Genomic DNA, 24,236 nt, shown 5'->3' with positions numbered 1-24,236 from the left:
TAAAATGATGTCCCATTGCCTTACTGAAATACTTTATTTATTCAGTGGTAAAAGGGATCACTCTAGCCTGAATTGATCCAACTCAAGATCAAATAGGGAAATTTCAGACAGCAGGAAGAAATGGACCTCAGTTTCTTATAAAATTTTCTCCTGAGGCCTACCACCTTTCTTCAGACTGAGATGACCTCCCCTTTTCTTCAGTGCACTTCTTCTCTCTATTGATTGTGCTCTACGCTGGTCTGCACCTGGATGCACTGTGTATGGTTTCTATTGGATTTTAGTAACCTCATATTTGGAATACTGATTTACTTAAAATGTTCCCTTCCCTCCCTTCGCTTAATATAACTTGATGTTTTATTGGACATCATACTTATATTTTATGATATATTGATGCTATTGTCCTGTTTATTCTTCTTTTTTGCATCTTTGTAATTGAAAATTATATAATCCTTCAGTATAAACTTAAATTTGAAAAATTTCTCCTGAGTGTGCCAATACCCTACATGTAATCAGGAAATACTTTTCAGGCACAGTGCAAACTACTGTTATGGTTTGCTGGTGCCATGACCCACTGGGAGAGCCCCTGAGGTGCCAGAACAGCAGAACCCCCCATAAGTGACCCCATTTTACAAACTACATCTCTCAATGAATTCATCTAGGGGTGCAGTGATCATTTAGACACCACATGTTTGTACCATTGGGCAGTGAAGAAAAAAATAACTATATTTTTACCACCAAAATTTTGTATTAAGTCGAGATTTTACATTTGACACTGGAAAATATGTAAAAATAGCATCAAAATCTCTGCTGGATGTAGAAATACCTGATATGTGGCTGTACAGTACTGCTTAGTCACACGGCGGGAGGGGAGGAACAGAGCGCTATTTGCCTCATGGAGCACAGGTTTTCCTAGAATAGTTTGCTGACCCCATATACAAAGCCCCTAAGTGCTAGAAGAGCAGAATTCCCCCTGATGTGACCCCATTTTGGAAATTATACCCCATTGGGAATTTATCTACAGGTGTCGTGATGATTTGGACTCCATGGGTGTTTTCCAGAAACAAACAGCAGTGGATGTTGCAGAGTGAAAATTGCAAACTTCTGTTGTAGTGCTCACTACACTCTAAGTTACCAGTACATTATAGTGCCCAGTACCATATAGTGCCCAGTACATTATAGTGCCCAGTACCATATACACTCACCGGCCACTTTATTAGGTACACCATGCTAGTAACGGGTTGGACCCCCTTTTGCCTTCAGAACTGCCTCAATTCTTCGTGGCATAGATTCAACAAGGTGCTGGAAGCATTCCTCAGAGATTTTGGTCCATATTGACATGATGGCATCACACAGTTGCCGCAGATTTGTCGGCTGCACATCCCAAAGATGCTCCATACAAGGCAGGATGGATCCATGCTTTCATGTTGTTTACGCCAAATTCTGACCCTACCATCCGAATGTCGCAGCAGAAATCGAGACTCATCAGACCAAGCAACGTTTTTCCAATCTTCTACTGTCCAATTTCGATGAGCTTGTACAAATTGTAGCCTCAGTTTCCTGTTCTTAGCTGAAAGGAGTGGTACCCGGTGTGGTCTTCTGCTGCTGTAGCCCATCTGCCTCAAAGTTCGACGCACTGTGCGTTCAGAGATGCTCTTAGGCCTACCTTGGTTGTAACGGGTGGCGATTTGAGTCACTGTTGCCTTTCTATCAGCTCGAACCAGTCTGCCCATTCTCCTCTGACCTCTGGCATCAACAAGGCATTTCCGCCCACAGAACTGCCGCTCACTGGATTTTTTTTCTTTTTCGGACCATTCTCTGTAAACCCTAGAGATGGTTGTGCGCGAAAATCCCAGTAGATCAGCAGTTTCTGAAATACTCAGACCAGCCCTTCTGGCACCAACAACCATGCCAGTTGTTGGCAAAAAAAGCCCCAGTGTGTCCATTTTTGGACACATGACATACTTTGCTCACTTTCTATTCCAATTTTTAGGTGGCACAATTGACAAAAACGAGCAATTCAATAATTTTTTTTAATGCTGTTCCATGTGTGGTAAAATTGATAAGGCAGCTTTATTCTTTGGGTCAGTATAATTACAGCGATATCACATTTATATGTATATTTTCTTATGTTTTACCGCTTTTGCACAATAAAAACTATTTTATAGAAAAAATTATTATGTTTGCATCCCTTTATTCTGAGAACTATAACTTTTTTATTTTTCTGCTGACGGAGCTGTTCGGGGGCTTGCTTTTATGCAGGACAACATGACGTTTTCAAAGATACCATTTTTATTTACATTTGTCTTTTTTATTCCGTTTTATTCCACTTTTTCTTTGGCGGTATGATGATAAAGCATTGTTTTTTGCCTCGTATTTTTGACGGTGTTCACTGAAGGGGTTCACTAATGGGAAAGTTTTATAGGTTGAGTCATTCCGCACTCGGTAATGCTAAACGTTTACTCTTCTGTTTGTTTATCTTTTTTATTCATAAAAGTATTAATTTATGGGTACATTTTACATGTATGTATGTATTTCTATTTTTTGCATTATTATTTTGTGATTTTTTTTAAACTTTTTTACTTAGTCCCTCTATGGGACTTTCACTTTGAACACTTCGAACCCTTATAAAGCATAGCAATGTATGAGTATTGCTATGTTTTATAAACTGTCAGTGCTGCCCCGACATACAAGCTTGATACACCATGCTCTTGTAAGGCTATGTGCTGATTGGTGTGTGGATTTTTCCGCACTGTTTTTGCAAAATCCGCAGATAAACCGCACTGCGGATTACCCGCAGATTTATCGCGTTTTTTGTACGGTTTTTGTGCGGATTGCACCTGCGGTTTTACACCTGCGGATTCCTATTGAGGAGCAGGTGTAAACCACTACGGAATCCTCACAAAGAATTGACATGCTGCGGAAAAAACACCGCTGCGTTTCAGCACATTTTTTTCCTCAGCATGTGCACTGCGAATTTTGTTTTCCATACGCTTACATGGTACTGTACAACGCATGGAAAACAGCTGCAGATCCGCAACGTTTGCACATAGCCTAAGGAGGTGGCAGAGAACCTCACTGTCTCCTCTCTTTCCTACGGGCTGGTCCCGTAACTTTATGTCGTACCTGGATGGTGTACCTGTATGTTAATGGAACACCCGCCAAGGCCATGGGGTACTCGGTACCGGGACCAGTACTTAAAGGGGGATGTCACGGTGGCGGCGATCCGGTCCGTGGCCCTGAGCTCCCATTTTAAAGGGAATGTCTTTAAAAGGATTTGGTGAATACTGTAAAGTTTGTGTTCGTGACGCCACCTGTGGTTCTTGATCAGAGGTGACCGACACTGCTTAAAGGGGTCCACTGGGGTGATGTTATGGCAGCTATGATGGTATAGCTTCACACAGGTGAAGCTGGGTCCCCAGGGCTCTCGGTGTGTAGCTGGGGATGGTGGGTAGTGTATAAAGAAATGGAGGACACAGGTTGGCAGTCTCTTTACCTGGTTTACTGAAGACTTCAGGCAGCCACAGTCCAGGGTCCAGGATTACAGGTACAGGCAGCGTCCGGCCTGCTTGGAAGCGAGTTCAGAGTCCCCTTTACCAGGTGGAGATAAAAGCCTTCCTACTAGCACTGCGGTGTAGTCCCTTGCTGCCTGTGGCTTCTGTCAGGGTCCTCACTGTTCTATCTGTCCTCCTTAAATGTGGGACACTAACCCGTATGACAGGTGGCTCGAGCTTTTTTACAGGGTCTCTATCATGACCCGGGCTCTATGCGCCACTGTGTCTCCTGTGTATTAGGGCAGACAGGTGACTTGAAGTCCAGCTGTCCTGCCGGTTTCTGCTGTAATTCTTGGAGTCCCTCACAACCTCGGTCTTCCGGCGATCGGTATCAGCGCTTTGCAAGGAGGTAGCCTAATCGCAACTGTCCTCCTCAGCTGTCACTCTCCTGTGCTTTGCTCTTCTGCACGCTCTCTACAATCTGTTCTTCTTTCTGTGTTATCCTTGTCCAGAAGCTGCAGCACTTTCTCATGGCTGCACGGCCCCTTCAGTCCTTCCTTCTGCTCTACCTCTCTGACAGGAACTAACTAACTTTCCCTCCAGACCAGAATATATATAGGGGAGCCACCCATAAGCTGGATCAGAGCTCCCCCTTCTGGACTGGAGTGTGAACATGTTGTATGTTTGTGTTTACCTGATAAAGAAGATCTTCCTTAGCCAACGTAAATGAATTCTCAAGTCTCCAGGTCCAGATGAATTACATCCCAGGCTCCTGAGGGAGATGACAGAAGAAATTATTGAACCACTCTACATAATCTTTGAAAATTCTTGAAGAACAGAAGTCCCAGAACCCATGTGTACCCAGTGAACTATAGGCTTTTGAGCCTAACTTCTATAGCACGAAAGATGTTTGAATAAATTATTAAACAACATCTATGCAAGTACCTGGATGAGAATTAAGTGGTTAACTACAGCCAGCATGGGTTTGTAGCTAATAAGTCATGTCCGACTAACTTAATTTCCTTCTATGACAGAATCACTGACTGGGTGGATCAGGGAAACGCAGTACCTTTACACAGTGCAATTTTGATCGCTACGACGGCACGATTTGTGACGTTCCAGCGATGCATTTACGATATCGTTGTGTCTGACACGCTACTGCGATCCGGATCCCCGCTGAGAATCGTACGTCGTAGCAGATCGTTTGAAACTTTCTTTCGTCGTCTAGTGTCCCGCTGTGGCGGCATGATTGCATCGTGTGACACAGGTTGTATACGATGTGCGCACAGTAACCAACGGCTTCTACATCGCAAATACGTCATGAAATTATCGCTCCAGCGCTGTGTATTGCAACGTGTGACCGCAGTCTACGACGCTGGAGCGATAATCATACGACGCTGCAACGTCACGAATCGTGCCGTCGTAGCGATCAAAATTGCACTGTGTAAAGGTACCCTAAGTTTCCTCAATATTTCACTGTTTATAGATAGTGTGTATTCTTCTATTTCTTCAATAGTACAGTGAAGATCATTTGATATTACATTTATTTTCTGAGAGAAAACAGATGCAAAATAGGAATTTAAATGTTCAGTAATCTCATTTTTTAGCACTTCACCATTTTCATCCTGTAAAAATTCTATAGCATCTTTGACTTTTGTTTTACTTTTGACATACCCCCTAAATCCTTTCTTATTGCTTTTGATGTCTCTTGCAAGCCTTAATTTATTATCACCTTTAGATATTTAGATAATCTGATGCATGCCCTGCAGGTTCTGCAGACAGCGTTATATTCTTCTTTAGATATGCCTCCATCTTTCTTCTTTTTTTAACATGTATTTAAGGTCTGTGTTCATCCATCCTAATTACCTTAAATGCTTCCTATTATGCCCTCTTTTAGGGATTGTTAACGATTGTGCTGAAAAAAAATCTAATTTTTTAAAGTTACCCATCAATCCTGGACATTTCTCTCCTTAAGGACATCCAGCCATTGGATCCATCCTGTTTTCGAGTCCCTTAAAATCTGCCTTTCTGAAATCCAACCTTGAAGTCGGATTCTTCACAGGTCTTCTGCCTCTAGTTATCCAGAATTCTATGATAGCATGATCGCTGCCTCCTAGGATCCCAACCACTCTTACCTCCTCAACCATTTCCTTCCTGTTTATAAGGATTAGATCCAAGGTAGCAGATCCCCTTGTTTTCTAGCATTTGCTGGACTTGTTACTTTTGCCTGAGAGAGATTCCCAACAAATGTCTGTATAGTTGAAATCTCCCATGATCACTACATCATACTTTTTTGAGAACTTGGCCATATGATGCATGAAGAGTTCATCCATATTTTCAGCTTGCCCAGGTGGCCTGTAGTAAATACCTACATGGTGTCCTTTACGTTGTTCTCTCCATGTATTTTTACCCAAACAGTTTCCATAGAACTCCCAGTCTCTGAAGCTTCAATCTATGTGGACATATACGCTTTTTTTAACATACAATGCAACACCTCTTCCCCTTTTATTAGGTCTGTTTCTTAAGTCTGTTCTGATTTTTAAGTGTGAAATAACAGAATAAACAGGAAGAAGGAGAGAAAAAATAAAGAAGAAAAGAATAACGGGATTGTCCAGAACATGTCAACAGTGAAATGACTAATAGGACCAACCAATATTCCTATAACCAAAAGTATCTCGCCAAATAAGAGAGAGGCACCTAAGTGTCACGAGATAAACCAAAAGAAAGATGGTGCTATAAAATATTTCACAACCTTATTAAATATAAGGTATCATAACTAGTGCTGAGCGATACCTTCCGATATCGGAAAGTATCGGTATCGGATTGGATCGGCCGATATTCCAAAAATATCGGATATCGCCGATACCGATACCCGATACCAATGCAAGTCAATGAGACCAAAATATCGGAATTAAAATAAACCCTTTCTTTCCTTGTAGGTTCATTCTACATGAAGGAAAACAACTAAGAATAATGTAGGATGTATTGGGGGAGGTGGCGGAGACATTAAAGGCATAGAGGTTTAGCCCAATCAAATAGAATAGCAGGAATTTTTTTTTTTTTTTAAGACGTTCGGAGTTACAAAGATATTGACTATGTTAAGATTTTTTTTATTTTGTCAGATATTGATGTTTCACTACTTCCATGCCCTTCACCTTCTTTTTTACTTCTCCGACATTTTCTTCTTCATCATCCTCAGCAGCAGCATCTTTGACATCAACTTCTTCTTCACCTTATTCATCTTCTTCATCTTCTACCTATTATTTTTTTTGTTACATTCTTCATATTCTTTTTATTAAACTATTATTCTTCTTCATATTCTACTTCTTCATCATATTCTTATTTGTGACAGGCATTCCTGTAGTTGTTATCTATAACAGTTTGAAGATCACACCTTCCGTTCTGCCTGTCACAAAAGAGTTACAACAGGATTTGTCCGCGTTCAGTTAGGCCTGCAGCAGCAGGCTTTTTCCAGGGGCACCACGAGGAGGAACGGACTCACCCCCATACACTGCTTAGTCTTCTTCTGCTTATAATTTAGATAATATCTTTTGCTCAAATGTTTAGTCTTATGCTTAATGTTCTTCTGCTCTTTGTTCTGCAGCGTCTTGTTCTTCTGCTTCTCGGTCTTCCGGGTCGTCGTCTTTAGGGTCTTGAACTTGGGAATGTAGCAGAAGGTACAAGAAGGCTGAGAAAATGCCGATAACCAGCTGATGGAACTGGAACTCGGCTGGCTACCCGAAGGTCCAAGAGCCAATGGAACTACCGAGGACCAGCTGACGTTACTGGAACCCGGTTACTAAGCAGGAGGTACCTGTGCCAGAAAGCACTACCAAGGACCACCTGACATTGGTGGAACTCGGATACCCAGAAGGAGGCACCTAAGCCAAAGGCTCTGCCTGGAACCAGCTGACGGTACTGGAACCAGGATGGGGAGCAGAAGGTGCAAGAGCAAAAGACACTGCCGAGAACCAGCTGACGGTACTGGAACCCGGATGGGTAGCCGAAGGTACAAGAGCCAATGGAACTACCAAGGACCAGCTGACGTTACTGGAACCCGGTTACTAAGCAGGAGGTACCTGTGCCAGAAAGCACTACCAAGGACCACCTGACATTGGTGGAACTCGGATACCCAGAAGGAGGCACCTAAGCCTAAGGCTCTGCCCGGAACCAGCTGACGGTACTGGAACCAGGGGGACCTATTCAAGATTGTCTTCCTAGAGCCCCAACTAGCGGTGTTGGAGCCAAGGGTCAGCAGGGGGAACAGAGTGTAGGCCGAAGCCTGCACTGGAGGCAGCTTAGTGTCTGCGTGGCGTTTGCAGGATACGTTGCCGGCTACACAGCAGGGGAACAGCTGGCGTTTCCGAACCCCAGTGACACAGTGGCGAGTGTTTTTCTCTGTGCCGCCAGCACTTCCGAGCACCAACTGGCGGTGTTAGAGCCCAGGGAATCAAGGAAGAACAGAGTGTAGGCCGAAGCCTGCACTGGAGGCAGCTTAGTGTTTGCTGTGTCTGCGTGGCGTTTGCAGGACACGTTGCCAGCTACACAGCAGGGGAAAGAGCCATCTTGTGCAGCACTAAGGATGCAAAAGGAAAAGGTGGCTCTTTTAATTATGCTCCTTGCAAACGCAGAACTAAACACTTATAAAATGTGTCCCCTGATACCGTGAGACCGTCCCGGAGGTGGGACTTTCCTTCGTAATGGGACGCAGCACAGCCGTCATTCCTACCCCCTTGGTGCCGTGCGCCGCCTCCTCAGCGTTGTTTGAATCTGTCCCGTAGCCTGCGCTGTTATGTTATCCCTTGGCCATGCGCACTTAGCGCTGCCGTCTTCTGACATCATTTGTTGTCAGGCTGGCTGCGCCTGTGCGGCCGCGCTGCCCGGGATCCCACCTCGCAGTGTCGTCTAATGTAATCACACTGCGGGCCTGGGATCCATGGGCATGTGCAGTGCATATGTTTGCCTCTCACTCCCATCCTTCCGGCTTCTTAAGACTGTGCGGCGTTACCGCCGTGGCATGCTATTAGGGATCAGCTGACGGCGCTGAAGAAGGCGGAGGGAGATGAGTGAGAGCCTGAGGTGAAGATATGCACTGCGCATGCCCATGGATCCCAGGCCCGCAGTGTGATTAAATCAGAAGAGACTGCGAGGCGGGATCTCGGGCAGCGCAGCCGCACAGGCGCAGGCAGCCTGACAACAAATGATGTCAGAAGACGGGCGGCGCTAAATGCGCATGGCCAAGGGATATCAAAACAGCTATCATGATTCTCAATGGCGAGAGAACATAGCCCAGCATATATAAGAACTAGCTCTTGGAAGATGGAATCTAAACTGACCATGAACTAAACCTGCCGCACAATTAACAGTGGCCGGGTAGCGTGCCTACGTTTTATCCCTAGACGCCCAGCGCCAGCCGGAGGACTAACTAATCCTAGCAGAGGAAAATACAGTCCTGGCTCACCTCTAGAGAAATTTCCCCAAAAGGCAGACAGAGGCCCCCACATATATTGGCGGTGATTTTAGATGAAATGACAAACGTAGTATGAAAATAGGTTTAGCAAAATCGAGGTCCGCTTACTAGATAGCAGGAAGACAGAAAGGGCACTTTCATGGTCAGCTGAAAACCCTATCAAAACACCATCCAGAAATTACTTTAAGACTCTAGTATTAACTCATAACACCAGAGTGGCAATTTCAGATCACAAGAGCTTTCCAGACACAGTAACGAAACAGCAGCTGTGAACTGGAACAAAATGCAAAAACAAACAAGGACGAAAGTCCAACTTAGCTGGGAGTTGTCTAGTAGCAGGAACATGCAAAGAAAGGCTTCTGATTACATTGTTGACCGGCATGAAACTGACAGAGGAGCAAGGTTATATAGAGACTCCCACATCCTGATGGGAACAGGTGAACAGAGAGGATGATGCACACAAGTTCAATTCCACCAGTGGCCACCGGGGGAGCCCAGAATCCAATTTCACAACAGTACCCCCCCCTCAAGGAGGGGGCACCGAACCCTCACCAGAACCACCAGGGCGATCAGGATGAGCCCTATGAAAGGCACGGACAAGATCGGAGGCATGAACATCAGAGGCAGTCACCCAAGAATTATCCTCCTGACCGTATCCCTTCCATTTGACCAGATACTGGAGTTTCCGTCTGGAAACACGGGAGTCTAAGATCTTTTCCACAACGTACTCCAACTCACCCTCAACCAACACCGGAGCAGGAGGCTCAACGGAAGGCACAACCGGTACCTCATACCTGCGCAATAATGACCGATGAAAAACATTATGAATAGAAAAAGATGCAGGGAGGTCCAAACGGAAGGACACAGGGTTAAGAATCTCCAATATCTTGTACGGGCCGATGAACCGAGGCTTAAACTTAGGAGAAGAAACCCTCATAGGGACAAAACGAGAAGACAACCACACCAAGTCCCCAACACAAAGCCGAGGACCAACACGACGACGGCGGTTGGCAAAAAGCTGAGTCTTCTCCTGGGACAACTTCAAATTGTCCACTACCTGCCCCCAAATCTGATGCAACCTCTCCACCACAGCATCCACTCCAGGACAATCCGAAGATTCCACCTGACCGGAGGAAAATCGAGGATGAACCCCGAATTACAGAAAAACGGGGACACCAAGGTGGCAGAGCTGGCCCGATTATTGAGGGCGAACTCCGCCAATGGCAAAAAAGCAACCCAATCATCCTGATCCGCAGACACAAAACACCTCAAATATGTCTCCAAGGTCTGATTAGTCCGCTCGGTCTGGCCATTAGTCTGAGGATGGAAAGCAGACGAAAAAGACAAATCTATGCCCATCCTAGCACAGAATGCCCGCCAAAATCTAGACACGAATTGGGTCCCTCTGTCAGAAACGATATTCTCCGGAATACCATGCAAACGAACAACATTTTGAAAAAACAGAGGAACCAACTCGGAAGAAGAAGGCAACTTAGGCAAGGGAACCAAATGGACCATCTTAGAGAAACGGTCACACACCACCCAGATGACAGACATCTTCTGAGAAACAGGCAGATCCGAAATAAAATCCATCGAGATGTGCGTCCAAGGCCTCTTCGGAATAGGCAAGGGCAACAACAATCCACTAGCCCGAGAACAACAAGGCTTGGCCCGAGCACAAACGTCACAAGACTGCACAAAGCCTCGCACATCTCGTGACAGGGAAGGCCACCAGAAGGACCTTGCCACCAAATCCCTGGTACCAAAGATTCCAGGATGACCTGCCAACGCAGAAGAATGAACCTCAGAGATGACTCTACTGGTCCAATCATCAGGAACAAACAGTCTACCAGGTGGGCAACGATCCGGTCTATCCGCCTGAAACTCCTGCAAGGCCCGCCGCAGGTCTGGAGAAACGGCAGACAATATCACTCCATCCTTAAGGATACCTGTGGGCTCAGAATTACCAGGGGAGTCAGGCTCAAAACTCCTAGAAAGGGCATCCGCCTTAACATTCTTAGAACCCGGTAGGTATGACACCACAAAATTAAACCGAGAGAAAAACAACGACCAGCGCGCCTGTCTAGGATTCAGGCGCCTGGCAGACTCAAGGTAAATTAAATTTTTGTGGTCAGTCAATACCACCACCTGATGTCTGGCCCCCTCAAGCCAGTGACGCCACTCCTCAAAAGCCCACTTCATGGCCAAAAGCTCCCGATTCCCAATATCATAATTCCGCTCGGCGGGCGAAAATTTACGGGAAAAAAAAGCACAAGGTCTCATCACGGGGCAGTCGGAACTTCTCTGCGACAACACCGCCCCAGCTCCGATTTCAGAAGCGTCGACCTCAACCTGAAAAGGAAGAGCAACATCAGGCTGACGCAACACAGGGGCAGAAGAAAAGCGGCGCTTAAGCTCCCGAAAGGCCTCCACAGCATCAGGGGACCAATCAGCAACATCAGCACCCTTCTTAGTCAAATCACTCAATGGTTTAACAACATCAGAAAAACCAGCAATAAATCGACGATAAAAGTTAGCAAAGCCCAAAAATTTCTGAAGACTCTTAAGAGAAGAGGGTTGCGTCCAATCACAAATAGCCTGAACCTTGACAGGATCCATCTCGATGGAAGAGGGGGAAAAAATGTATCCCAAGAAGGAAATCTTTTGAACCCCAAAAACGCACTTAGAACCCTTCACACACAAGGAATTAGACCGCAAAACCTGAAAAACCCTCCTGACCTGCTGGACATGAGAGTCCCAGTCATCCGAAAAAATCAGAATATCATCCAGATACACAATCATAAATTTATCCAAATAATCGCGGAAAATGTCATGCATAAAGGACTGGAAGACTGAAGGGGCATTTGAAAGACCAAAAGGCATCACCAAATACTCAAAGTGGCCCTCGGGCGTATTAAATGCGGTTTTCCACTCATCCCCCTGCTTGATTCGCACCAAATTATACGCCCCACGGAGATCAATCTTAGAGAACCACTTGGCCCCCTTTATACGAGCAAACAAATCAGTCAGCAGTGGTAACGGATATTGATATTTAACCGTGATTTTATTCAAAAGCCGATAATCAATACACGGCCTCAAAGAGCCATCTTTCTTAGACACAAAGAAAAAACCGGCTCCTAAGGGAGATGACGAAGGACGAATATGTCCCTTTTCCAAGGACTCCTTTATATATTCTCGCATAGCAGCGTGTTCAGGCACAGACAGATTAAATAAACGACCCTTTTTGGCCGGTCAAACTATCATGATTCTCAATGGCGAGAGAACATAGCCCAGCATATATAAGAACTAGCTCTTGGAAGATGGAATCTAAACTGACCATGAACTAAACCTGCCGCACAATTAACAGTGGCCGGGTAGCGTGCCTACGTTTTATCCCTAGACGCCCAGCGCCAGCCGGAGGACTAACTAATCCTAGCAGAGGAAAATACAGTCCTGGCTCACCTCTAGAGAAATTTCCCCAAAAGGCAGACAGAGGCCCCCACATATATTGGCGGTGATTTTAGATGAAATGACAAACGTAGTATGAAAATAGGTTTAGCAAAATCGAGGTCCGCTTACTAGATAGCAGGAAGACAGAAAGGGCACTTTCATGGTCAGCTGAAAACCCTATCAAAACACCATCCAGAAATTACTTTAAGACTCTAGTATTAACTCATAACACCAGAGTGGCAATTTCAGATCACAAGAGCTTTCCAGACACAGTAACGAAACAGCAGCTGTGAACTGGAACAAAATGCAAAAACAAACAAGGACGAAAGTCCAACTTAGCTGGGAGTTGTCTAGTAGCAGGAACATGCAAAGAAAGGCTTCTGATTACATTGTTGACCGGCATGAAACTGACAGAGGAGCAAGGTTATATAGAGACTCCCACATCCTGATGGGAACAGGTGAACAGAGAGGATGATGCACACAAGTTCAATTCCACCAGTGGCCACCGGGGGAGCCCAGAATCCAATTTCACAACAAACAGCGCAGGCTACGGGACAGATTCAAACAACGCTGAGGAGGCGGCGCACGGCGCCAAGGGGGTAGGAATGACGGCTGTGCTGTGTCCCATTACGAAGGAAAGTCCCACCTCCGGGATGGTTTCACGGTATGAGGGGACACATTTCATAAGTGTTAGGTTCAGCATGTGCAAGGAGCTCAAAGAAAAGAGGCACCTTTTCCTTGTGCAGCATTACTGCTGCACAAGGTGGCTCTTTCAGTAACAAACGCCCTGGGGGGGGACAGGTTCCCTTAAATTTCAGTAGTTGTGTCAGCGTGGTGGTCACAGGACACATTGCCGGCTACACAGCTGGGGATCAGCTGACGTTACTGAAACCCAATAACACTGGGTCATGTGTTTTGACTGTGCAGCCTGCACTTCTGAGCATCAACTGGCGGTGTTGGAGCCCAGGGTTTACAGTTCAGGTGGTAGAAACATGAACGCAACAGGAGACCTGGATACTGTAGACAACCAATTATTTAATCTGGAAGAGGAGTGGCAAAATCCTGCGAGATCCAGGCCTTGTTAATTTTCAGAAAAGTAAGCCGGTAAACGTTACCGGAGGATAGTCGCATGCGACGGTCTGTTAGTAGACCACCTGCGGTTCTAAAGATGCGTTCCGATAATACACTAGCAGCAGGGCAAGCCAGCACCTCCAATGCATACTGGCTTAGCTCTGGCCATGTATCCAGCTTAGAGACCCAAAATTTGAAGGGGGAAGAGCCGTCTGGGAGTACAGTAAGAGGGCAAGACATGTAGTCTGTCACCATCTGACGCGAAACGTTGCCTCCTGCTGACTGGAGCCGTCTGTGATGGTGTAGACATGTGTGGCGGGCACACAAAACTGTGCCACAGTTGGGCCATACTGGTCTTGCCCTGTGCTGAGGCACTGATTCTGCTTCCTCTTTGTGCCGAACTTCCTCCACTGCCTCGACGCACTGAGCTGCTTTGTAAAGCACTAGCAGCACTGCTCTCACTTGGACTGGAGAAGATGATGGAATTCACCAGTGTGTCTTGGTACTCCCGCATTTACACTCCCGGCTCAACGGTGTTATGAGGCTTTGTAAGTTGTCCCGGTAGCGAGGATCTAGGAGGGTGTACACCCAATAATCAGCTGTGTTGAGAATGTGGGCGATGCAGCGGTCATTTTTCAGGCACTGCAGCATGTAATCAGCCATGTGCTGCAGACTGCCAACTGGACAAGAAATGCTGTCCCCTGCTTGAGGCATGATCTCTGCCTGCTCTGCATCACCCCACCCTCGCTCTACACACTGACTACTGGAGAATTGTGTAACTCCCTCCTCTGGACCGATGTCTTCCTCCTCCATTGACTCCTCCTCATCCTCCTCACAAAGTGTCCCCTGCCTAGGCCTTTGTGAGGAACCACGTAGCGCTGACTGTCCAGAAGCTGATGGAATTGGTGACTCCTCATCCTCCACCTCTTCCACAACATCATCCCTTAGCGCTTGCAGTGTTTGTTGAAGCAGGCAGATAAGGGGGACAGTCATGCTGACTAGTGCATCATCTGCACTCGCCATCCACGTGGAATCATCGAAGGAACGCAAAACCTGGCAGACGTCCTTCATAGTGGCCCACTCAGTGGTTGTGAAGTCTGAACGGTGCGGAGTGCGACTTCTTTGCGCCTGATGCAGCTGGTACTCCATTACTGCTGGCTGCTGCTCACACAACCGCTCCAACATATGTAACGTGAAATTCCACCTGGTGGGTAGGTCACATATGATGCGATGTTCCGGAAGGCGGAATCGGCGCTGCAGAGCTGCAATGCGCGATCTTGCCATGCTAGAATGCCACAAGTGAGCACACTCTAGGCGGACCTTGTGCAGCAGTGCATCAAGATCCAGAAGATCCGGATAGTCCCTCAAAAAACTCTGCACGACCAAGTTGAGCACATGTGCCAGACATGGGATGTGAGTGAGGTTGCCTAGGGCCAGAGCTGCCACCAGATTTTGGCCATTGTCACACACTACCATGCCTGGCTGGAGATTCGCTGGCACAAATCACACGTCGCTCTCCTGCTTGATGGCATTCCAGAGCTCCTGTGCTGTGTGGCTTCGATTCCCCAAAGAAATTAATTTCAAGGGAGCCTGTTGACGTTTGGCCACAGCTGTGCTCATGTCGGTCGTAACAGGTAAACGTTCACGGGTCCATGTGGAGGTGGACTGTGACGGCTCCTGCAGCGATGATTCTGAGGAACTTGTGTATGAGGAGGAGTCAATGCGTACAGACTGGATTCCTGCAATCCTTGGAGTTGGCAGAACACATCCTGCGCCACTCGCACGATCTGTACCCGGCTCAACAACATTAACCCAATGGGCAGTGAGGGAAAGGTATCGCCCCTGTCCATGGTGACTGGTCCACGCATCGGTGGTGAGGTGGACCTTGCTACTGACGGCGTTCAGTAGCGCGTGTTTTATGTGTCCCTCCACATGCTTGTGCAGGGCAGGGACGGCTTGCCTGCTGAAATAAAAGCGGCTGGGCACATTGTATTGTGGGACTGCCAATGCCATCAAGTTACGGAAGCTGTCAGTCTCCACCAGCCTGAATGACAGCATTTCAAGGGACAGTAGTTTTGCAATGCCAGCATTCAGAGCCTGTGCTTGGGGGTGGTTTGCCGAGAATGGCCGCCTTTTCTCCCATGCCTGTGCTACCGATGGCTGTAGACTGGGCTGGGAGTGTGAGGATGACTGGGAATGTGGTGCTGCGGGTGGAATTACAGTGGGTCTCTGGACAACAGTGCCAGAGGTTCTTCCATGGCGATCCTGTGAGGAAGTCGAACCAGCTGTGTGGGTGCTGGAGGAAGAGGCAACAACACGAGCTGAAGAGGTGGTAGGTGCCGCTGTAGGTTGGCCTAGGTCTTCAGTGTGTTTTTGTAACTCCACCGCGTGCCTGGTCCGCACATGTTTCCACATATTTGTGGTATTGAGGTTGCTGACATTTCTCCCTCTTTTGACTTTCTGATGACACACCTTACAATTGACAAAGCAAATGTCATCTCCAACTGTGTCAAAAAAGGACCAGGCACTGCAAGTCTTGGGAGCGCCCGTTTTGGCTTTTGGAAGAGGCATGCTCCTAATGGGTGCCGAAGTGGAGGCTACAGGAACCGCAGTCTTCCCCCTCCCTCTCCCTCTTTGGCCCGTTCGTGGAATCTCTTCCTCAGAGCTGCTCCCACCACCTTCCTGTACCTCATGCCACGATGGGTCAAGGACCTCATCATCTACACTACCCTCTGCCACCAACTGCTCCTCCTGGGTAGTCTCGGCAGCACAGTACGCACCAGAATGTGGCACCGGAGTCTCATCATCAAATGCGTACTGCGGTGTGGTGACCGGAGGCACTGGCCCACCCGCCTCTTCAGAGTCAGAGAGACAAAGCTGTTGGGCATCACTGCACACTGCCTCTTCTCCCATTTCTCCAATGCTGCTTGGCTGGCCCCCTGTTTTCAAACCAAGAGATTCAGAGAACAGAAGTAGAGATGGCTCCTGTCCTGGGCTCTCTGACTGCCTGGGCAATTTGGCAGGTGGTGAAGAGATAGATGGGTGCTCTCCAGTGCTCTGTGCCTGAGAGGATGTGGCACTAATTGAAGTCGATGCGTTAGCTGCCATCCATCCGACAACGGCTTCAATTTGTTCTTCACGCAGCAGCGGTGTACGGCGATCTCCTACAAAGCTGCGCATGAAGGACTGTTCCCTGCTGAAACTGGGTGATGATGAGTCACCGGTGCCCGCAGCAGGCACAGAATCCCCACGTCCTCTCCCTGCTCCGCGCCCACGTGCCTTACTCCCTGCTCTCTTCATCTTGGTTGACTGAGGCTACTTTCACATTAGCGTTTTAATCTGCAGCGTTTAATCCGCAAACGCAAGGACACGAAAAACGCGTGTAAACGCAGCGTTTTTAAAACGCTTACGGTTACCGCATGCGTCATTAAAACGCTGCGTTTACATGCTTTTGCTTGCGTTTTCCATGCGTTTGCGTTTTTTGTGCGCATGTCGCAAAAATTTACCAGAGAAAAAATCTAGATGCAAGAACCAGCCAATGGGACTACAAAGGGCGTGTATTATGTGAAATCTATATATAGACCCTAGGACAGCTGAAATCTTCAGATTTTGCTCCTGTGTCCTGTGACAAGATGGATCTTCACATGGATAGCTATTACTTCAAACTGGATCTGAGCATCAAGATTTTTCTGGCATGTGCGTTTGCTTGGGAGCAACACCGAAACCGGGAAAGACAGAGAAGGACACGGCGTAGGCGGTTTTGGCAACACCCCATTGTAGAACTGCGTGAGAGCCGTGGTGCATATCGCACCCTGTATGGTGAGCTCAATGAGAACCCAGAAAAATTCCCGGAATATACCAGGATGTCACAAGACTCTTTCCGGGATTTGCTTGATCGTGTCCAAGGAGCCATCCGGAGACAGGACACACAGCTCCGTAGAGCCATTCCACCAGAGGAACGTCTCCTGGTTACCTTAAGGTACGTAATAATTCTAAACAAAAGCTACCCAAAATTTTTTGCAGGTCTGATGTTTTTTTGCCTATTTTGTAAATTATTTATTCTTACTACAGATTTCTTGCAACTGGAGAGAGCTTGTCATCCCTTCATTTCCAGTACCGCCTTGGGATTTCCACGCTGTCCGGAATTGTTTTTGAATCCTGCCGGGCTTTATGGACCATTCTCCGTGAGGAATTTATACCCATACCCACGGAGGACATGTGGAAAGAAATTGCTGACAAATTTTGGACTGTTTGTGATTTTCCCAACTGTTTGGGTGCGGTGGATGGGAAGCACATCCAGATTACCAAACCAGCCAGAACGGGATCACAGTTCTTCAACTACAAAAAATATTTTTCAGTAGTTCTTATGGCAATAGCCGATGCGGACTGTCGCTTCATTGCTGTGGACATTGGTGCTTTTGGCCGTGGCAACGATTCACAGACTTTTAAAACCTCTGATATGGGCCGACGTGTTTATGGCAAAAATTTTAATTTCCCACAGCCACGACCACTCCCCTACACTCAAGGCCCACCGCTGCCATTTGTAATGGTTGGGGATGAGGCCTTTCAGATGAGTGAAAATCTCCTGAAGCCCTATTCAAGTCGGGACTTGAACCGCACAAAACGGATCTATAACTACAGACTAACCAGGGCACGCAGAACAGTAGAGTGTGCCTTTGGGATTATGGTGTCCAAATGGCGCATTCTAGCAACTGCAATAAATCTAAAAATGGAGACAGTGGATGAGGTGGTTAAAGCCTGTGTGGTTCTCCACAATTTCATTCTGGCTAAGGAGCGACCCACCATAGAACTTGATGAACCTGTTGCAAACCCTTTGCCTGATTACCGTCATCACCCGCTGCGGTCAACAGTTGAAGTAGGCCACATGCGGGACCAATTTGCAGCGTTTTTTGATTCTGACATTGGACGTGTGCCATGGCAGGACAATATGGTGTAAAATGTACTGCTGGTTTCGGGTCTGCAAATTTATGTTTGGAATGTTAATGTTTTTTCTAATAAAATAATTGTGATTTACTTTCTTCACCATGTCTCCTATCTATTTCCTTAACAAACCACTTTGGGTTTTTGGGCTTAGGTTCTTGACGTCATTGAGTGCTGTCTTGTTTCACCATTAGCTATTTGCCGCAGACTGTATAGACGATGTCTGTTATTGTCGCAGTAGTTGTCCAGTACTTAACAGCATTATTTGTAAGCCAAAACCAGGAGTGGTAGTTAAATGCTTTTAGTGGTGCATATGTGTTTATTGAACTTTTCCTCACATAGCTCCACTCCAGGTTTAGGCTTACAAATAGTGCTGTAAAATACAGAGCGAATACTGAGAGTGTGACGGCAGCCTATACCACAAATCTATAGTAATCAAGTCAGGTGTCTGAAATAATGAATTTATGATGCTAATTGCTCTTGAATTCATTTTTCATGACACTTGCCCGGGTGAGTATAGATATGTCATGTATGACGTACATTGACCCTTCACTTTGTGTGAAATATATGTATATGTACCCATAAGATAAAATGGAGATAATATAATGCATTTCTAAAATCAGAAGGTCAGGGGTCATAAATAATGTTTCTGATAAGACACGACCTGTTGAGTACACTTGTGCTGTGTATTACCACCATTTTGTCTTCTGTGTGCTACCAAAAGTCACGGAGTAAACAGAAAGAACTGTTTTTGGAGAAAATACAAGTGTTTTTTTGGGGGGCAACCTCATATCTCTTAAGCAAACACACACCAAGCTTCAGTGTTCTGTTAATTAAGTACTGTAGGTTGGAGGTGGCCCCCCAAAAAGTGTTTGACGCATTATTTGTTATTGGCGCACGGTGTGTGGTGACGGCGGCGAAATACACAATTAACCAAACCTCATTGGGGCAGTGTTTATTAAACACAAAAACAAAAAAATTAACTGCGCCTGCTTGGAGTTGAGTGCCGATATTGTGGGGTGTTGAGTTGTGAGGTCTGGCTTACTGTAGCCGACATAGGGGTGGCAGGAGAAGGCGCAATGAAACTGCTGGGGTCAGGATATTCAGGGATAGGGCTAGACACATGAGAGGGCTGAGACACACTGGAAGGGTGAGACAAACCAGACATTACAGACACATTGGGAGGTGAGGGGGGAGGGATAGCTATGGTTTTTTGTTTTTTTTTGCCTTTCCCCTTCCTTGTTTTGCGCGGGCTCATTGTCGTGGTGGCAGGGAACGCCAGGGCAGGGTCCGGCAAAGGCAGTCTGGTGGTGGTGCCAGGAAACGCCAGGGCAGGGTCCGGCAACGGCAGTCTGGTGGTGGTGCCAGGAAACGCCAGGGCAGGGTCCGGCAACGGCAGTCTGGTGGTGGTGCCAGGAAACGCCAGGGCAGGGTCCGGCAACGGCAGTCTGGTGGTGGTGCCAGGAAACGCCAGGGCAGGGTCCGGCAACGGCAGTCTGGTGGTGGTGCCAGGAAACGCCAGGGCAGGGTCTGGCAACGGCTGTCTGGTGGTGGTGCCAGGAAAAGCCAGGGCAGGGTCCGGCAATGGCAGTCTTGTAGTGGTGGCGGGGAACGCCAGGCCAGGGTCCTGCGGCGGCAGCATGCTGGTGGCAGTGGAGGAGGCCCAAGCAGGAGCAGCAGTTGTCATGGTGGTGGCGGTGGCCTGACCCACTGCACTGGGCATGGTGGTGGTGCTATAATACGGTCCGGCAGTGTTTGGAATGGAGGTGGCCGTGCAGTGGTATGCAGCAGATGTCGGCATTGATGTAAAGCGTGACAGTGTGGGCACTGTTGGAAATGCCCCCACTGTCTGCTGAAAATACCGACTCTGCTGCATAGCCTGCACGTAAGCAGCATTGCAGGCCTGCATAACAGTAATCTGGAGCTCAGGACTAAGGTGTTCCGACATGCCCTGTTCTATCTGATTAAAAAAATGATGTGCTGGCCTCTGGAGGTCGGCTTTCACTTGAGCAAGGGCTGTGGTTACCTCCTGGATACGTGTGCTCATATGACTAATGGCAGTATCCAGTCGGTCACCCATCGCCTTGAGTCCCTCATGGAAGACCGAGCTCAAGTGCAAAAACTCGGGCATGAGTGACCTGTCCGCGGCCCTCTGCCGCTGCCGGGAGGAGCCCATAAAAAATTGGCTAGAGGCAGAGGACTGGGGAAGGGGAACACCTGATGGACCAGCTTCCTGGTCTCCAGGTTGTGTGGCAGGCCCACTTGCTGCAGCGCTGGAGGATGGCTGGGACGGGTCCGTGGCTGACTGATGAAGGACCGCTCCAGAACCTGGGCCAACAGTGGAGCTCCAAGTGCTGCGGAAAAAAAAATAAAAATATTACAAAACATTTACAAAAAGATAACTCAACAGTTAGATAAACATTCAGATAGGGAAAGGTCACACTAACACTATTTGTAGTGAATTTTACATCAGAATTTGCAAGCCAGGAGTTCAACAGTAGGAATAAAAGTTTCATAAAACAACATGCTATACTTCTGCATGCATCGACCAGTCCTTGGGGATTAAAAAAACTGATGTAAAATATGAAGAGACGATGGAGGCAATACAAGCCATATCTCTATACAAGGTATTGGGAAGCCAAAACCTGGAGAGGAACTATGTGAGGGAAAGTATTCAAAGAACACGTACCCCACTTCTGCATCTATCAACCACTCATGGTTTTGGATTACAAATACTGATGGGAAATACGAATTGACGACAGAGGACATACAAGCCACCTGTATACTCACCAGGACAAGTGTCAGGAAAAATGAATTGAGGAGCCATTGGCATCCTGAATTCATTATTTCTGACACCTAACTTGCTGAGTATAGATCTGTTGTGCAGGCTGCCGTCACACTCTCAGTATTTGCTCAGTATTTCAAATCAGTATTGGTAAGCCAAAACCTGGAGAGGAACTATGTGAGGGAAAGTATTCAAAGAACACGTATCCCACTTCTGCATCTATCAACCACTCATGGTTTTGGATTACAAATACTGATGGGAAATACGAATTGACGACAGAGGACATACAAGCCACCTTTATACTCACCAGGACAAGTGTCAGGAAAAATGAATTGAGGAGCCATTGGCATCCTGAATTCATTATTTCTGACACCTAACTTGCTGAGTATAGATCTGTTGTGCAGGCTGCCGTCACACTCTCAGTATTTGCTCAGTATTTCAAATCAGTATTGGTAAGCCAAAACCTGGAGAGGAACTATGTGAGGGAAAGTATTCAAAGAACACGTACCCCACTTCTGCATCTATCAATCACTCAAGGTTTTGGATTAAAAATACTGATTTGAAATAATGACCCCCAAAAAATTGCATTATACACCACTTTTTTTTTTCTTTTTTAACCAATATACTTACGTTCTTCGTGCAAGGACCGGTCTCAAAAACGCAAGGATGCGGTGGTACTTGTATTTGCGTATCCTTGCTGCAGAACCACTTGGAAGCTGGCTCTCTTGGCGCAGGTCCTTGTTGAAGCGGTCCTTCATCGATCTCCAACGTGTTTTCACTTTTGACACTGTTGGCAAAACAAAACATAATAGTTAGGACAATGGTCTTTTGACCATGGTCACACAACTGTATGTGCTGTGAAAAAGTAATGACTTTCTCACATCATACACAGTTGTGTGAGCATGGCCAAGGTATTGAATACATCACACTGCATTGCGATACTTACCAAATGCAGAACGGACCCGAGCCGGGGCATTGGCCCAGCCATCCCACAACGCTGCGGCCACCTCATTCCAAAGCCTCCGGATCGTCACATTGTTGGCGTGCAGTAGATCCCGGGTGTCCCACAATGCGACTCGCCCGTGAACCAGGGAGATGAGGTGTTCATTCTCAATTAGGTCCTCATCCTCCTCTGGAACCTAACAACAAAAAGTACATTAATATAGGAGGCGTTCACATACGGAAGACAGAAAACAGAATCAGAGGAATGGCATGAATATTGAAGTAAAAAAAAACACTGGTGCTGAAGCAAAAGGGAAAGAAAGAGAGAAGTAGAAAGAAATGAAGATTCAAGAATTATAAAGTGAGGATACAATACACATTCAGCCAGCTATACTTACACGATGCCGCCGTGTTGCCCGGCCGTGACTACGCTGCTCCTGCCCAGTCTCCTGCCCAGTCTCTTCCGCTGTAGAAGAAGTGGTCTGAAAAAGGGAAAATATACATTGTCATATGTGTAGATGTGACAGTGAATACTTACCAATCTGAGGAGGTGAATACTCACTTCGCTGACATGTTCCCCTTGTGCAGGCCCAGGCGTTTCCTCATCAGAAGAAGAAGACATTCTGATGTGTGCAGAAAGAAAGGAATGACAGAAATTAGGGCATATAGACACAGATTATAGAAAAGAAATGCATTGGATAGGATATACTCACATAGTTCTGAGGCTTGTTTGCTGCTCCAAGGGGCTGTGGGGCGTCTCGTCTGCAAGGCAGTCTGATGAGTAGTGACCTGCAACTGTCCACACCCTCCCTTTATCACCTTGTATGTGGGGGGTGGCTTATCAGTGTCTAGACATGTTTTTCTCAATTGAGACGCATGCGTCGGCAAACGCAAGCAAACGCATGTACTGAAAAACGCATGCGTTTACATAGACTACAATGCGTTTTTTTGGCGCAAACCTTGCGCAATCAGCCCCATACGTTTCCAGGCGGCAAAATGACGCCTCTAAAAATTACTATATGTTGCATTTCCGCGCCAAGACGCAGACGGCTAGACGACGCATGCGTCGTCAAACGCGGCAAAACGCGAACATAGAAAAACGCATGCGTCGATAATGTTAAAGATAGGAATACACAACGCATGCAGATATTTGCGGAAGAAACGCTGCGGACACAACCGCAAATGTGAAAGCGGCCTGATAAAGATAAGCAGAAAAGTACTAAGGGCTTAGTGTGCTTATTCCTGAACAGCTCCTAACAGGTATGAGAAACACTAATTTTCTAAAGTGTGGACTAGACTTTAATATGAGCTAATGTGGCCTACACAATTGTAAAGTGGTGTGTTTGGTGAACTTTATTATTATTATTAATTCAGTCCTGTCCCTAACTGAATTCACAGCAGAGTGAGCCCAAAATGGCGGCAGCGACTTTTAAACTGCAGCATGACATCATTTCAGCAGCCAATCACAGCCATGCCAGTAGTTACATGCCCACCATGCAGAACATGATGTGCCCACACTTCTAATCAGTCCTCATTGGCTGAATTCGGGCAGTTTGAATTCTGGGAACTTCCGATTCCGGTATCCGATATACGGAAAATATCGGAACTCGGTATCGGAATTCCGATACCGCAAATATCGGCCGATACCCGATACTTGTGGTATCGGAATGCTCAACACTAATCATAACACATTTTGTAGCTCAATATAGGGCTAACAACAAACCACCCAAGGCTACAAACAGTATATAATTAGCATGCCCCCCGACAAGGCTGGGTGAAATATGCGTTTGGGCGCAACCTACGCACATAACAGAGTTTCACATTATTACTATGTGAGTCTGCATCCTATACTCTTCTATTTGATATATATTTTAACCATATGACTACTGTCTGAACAACTCTTTTACCAGGTGTTAGAACTATGCTAGATTTCACCAGTATTCTATAGTACCTAGTGATACCAGGTCTTGCTAAAAGGAGAGGTTGTGTTATGTGATGACGAGATTAGGTCTTCCATTCTTGTAATTTAATTGACCTTGCAGAACCAGAGTGCTAACAGTGAGGGATGAGGGATCTGGGTACCTCC

The sequence above is a fragment of the Ranitomeya variabilis genome, chromosome 3 (assembly GCF_051348905.1).
Source record: "Ranitomeya variabilis isolate aRanVar5 chromosome 3, aRanVar5.hap1, whole genome shotgun sequence".
Classification (NCBI taxonomy): domain Eukaryota; kingdom Metazoa; phylum Chordata; class Amphibia; order Anura; family Dendrobatidae; genus Ranitomeya; species Ranitomeya variabilis.
The sequence above is the reverse complement of the archived record's forward strand: the minus strand, read 5'-3'. Positions refer to the sequence as shown.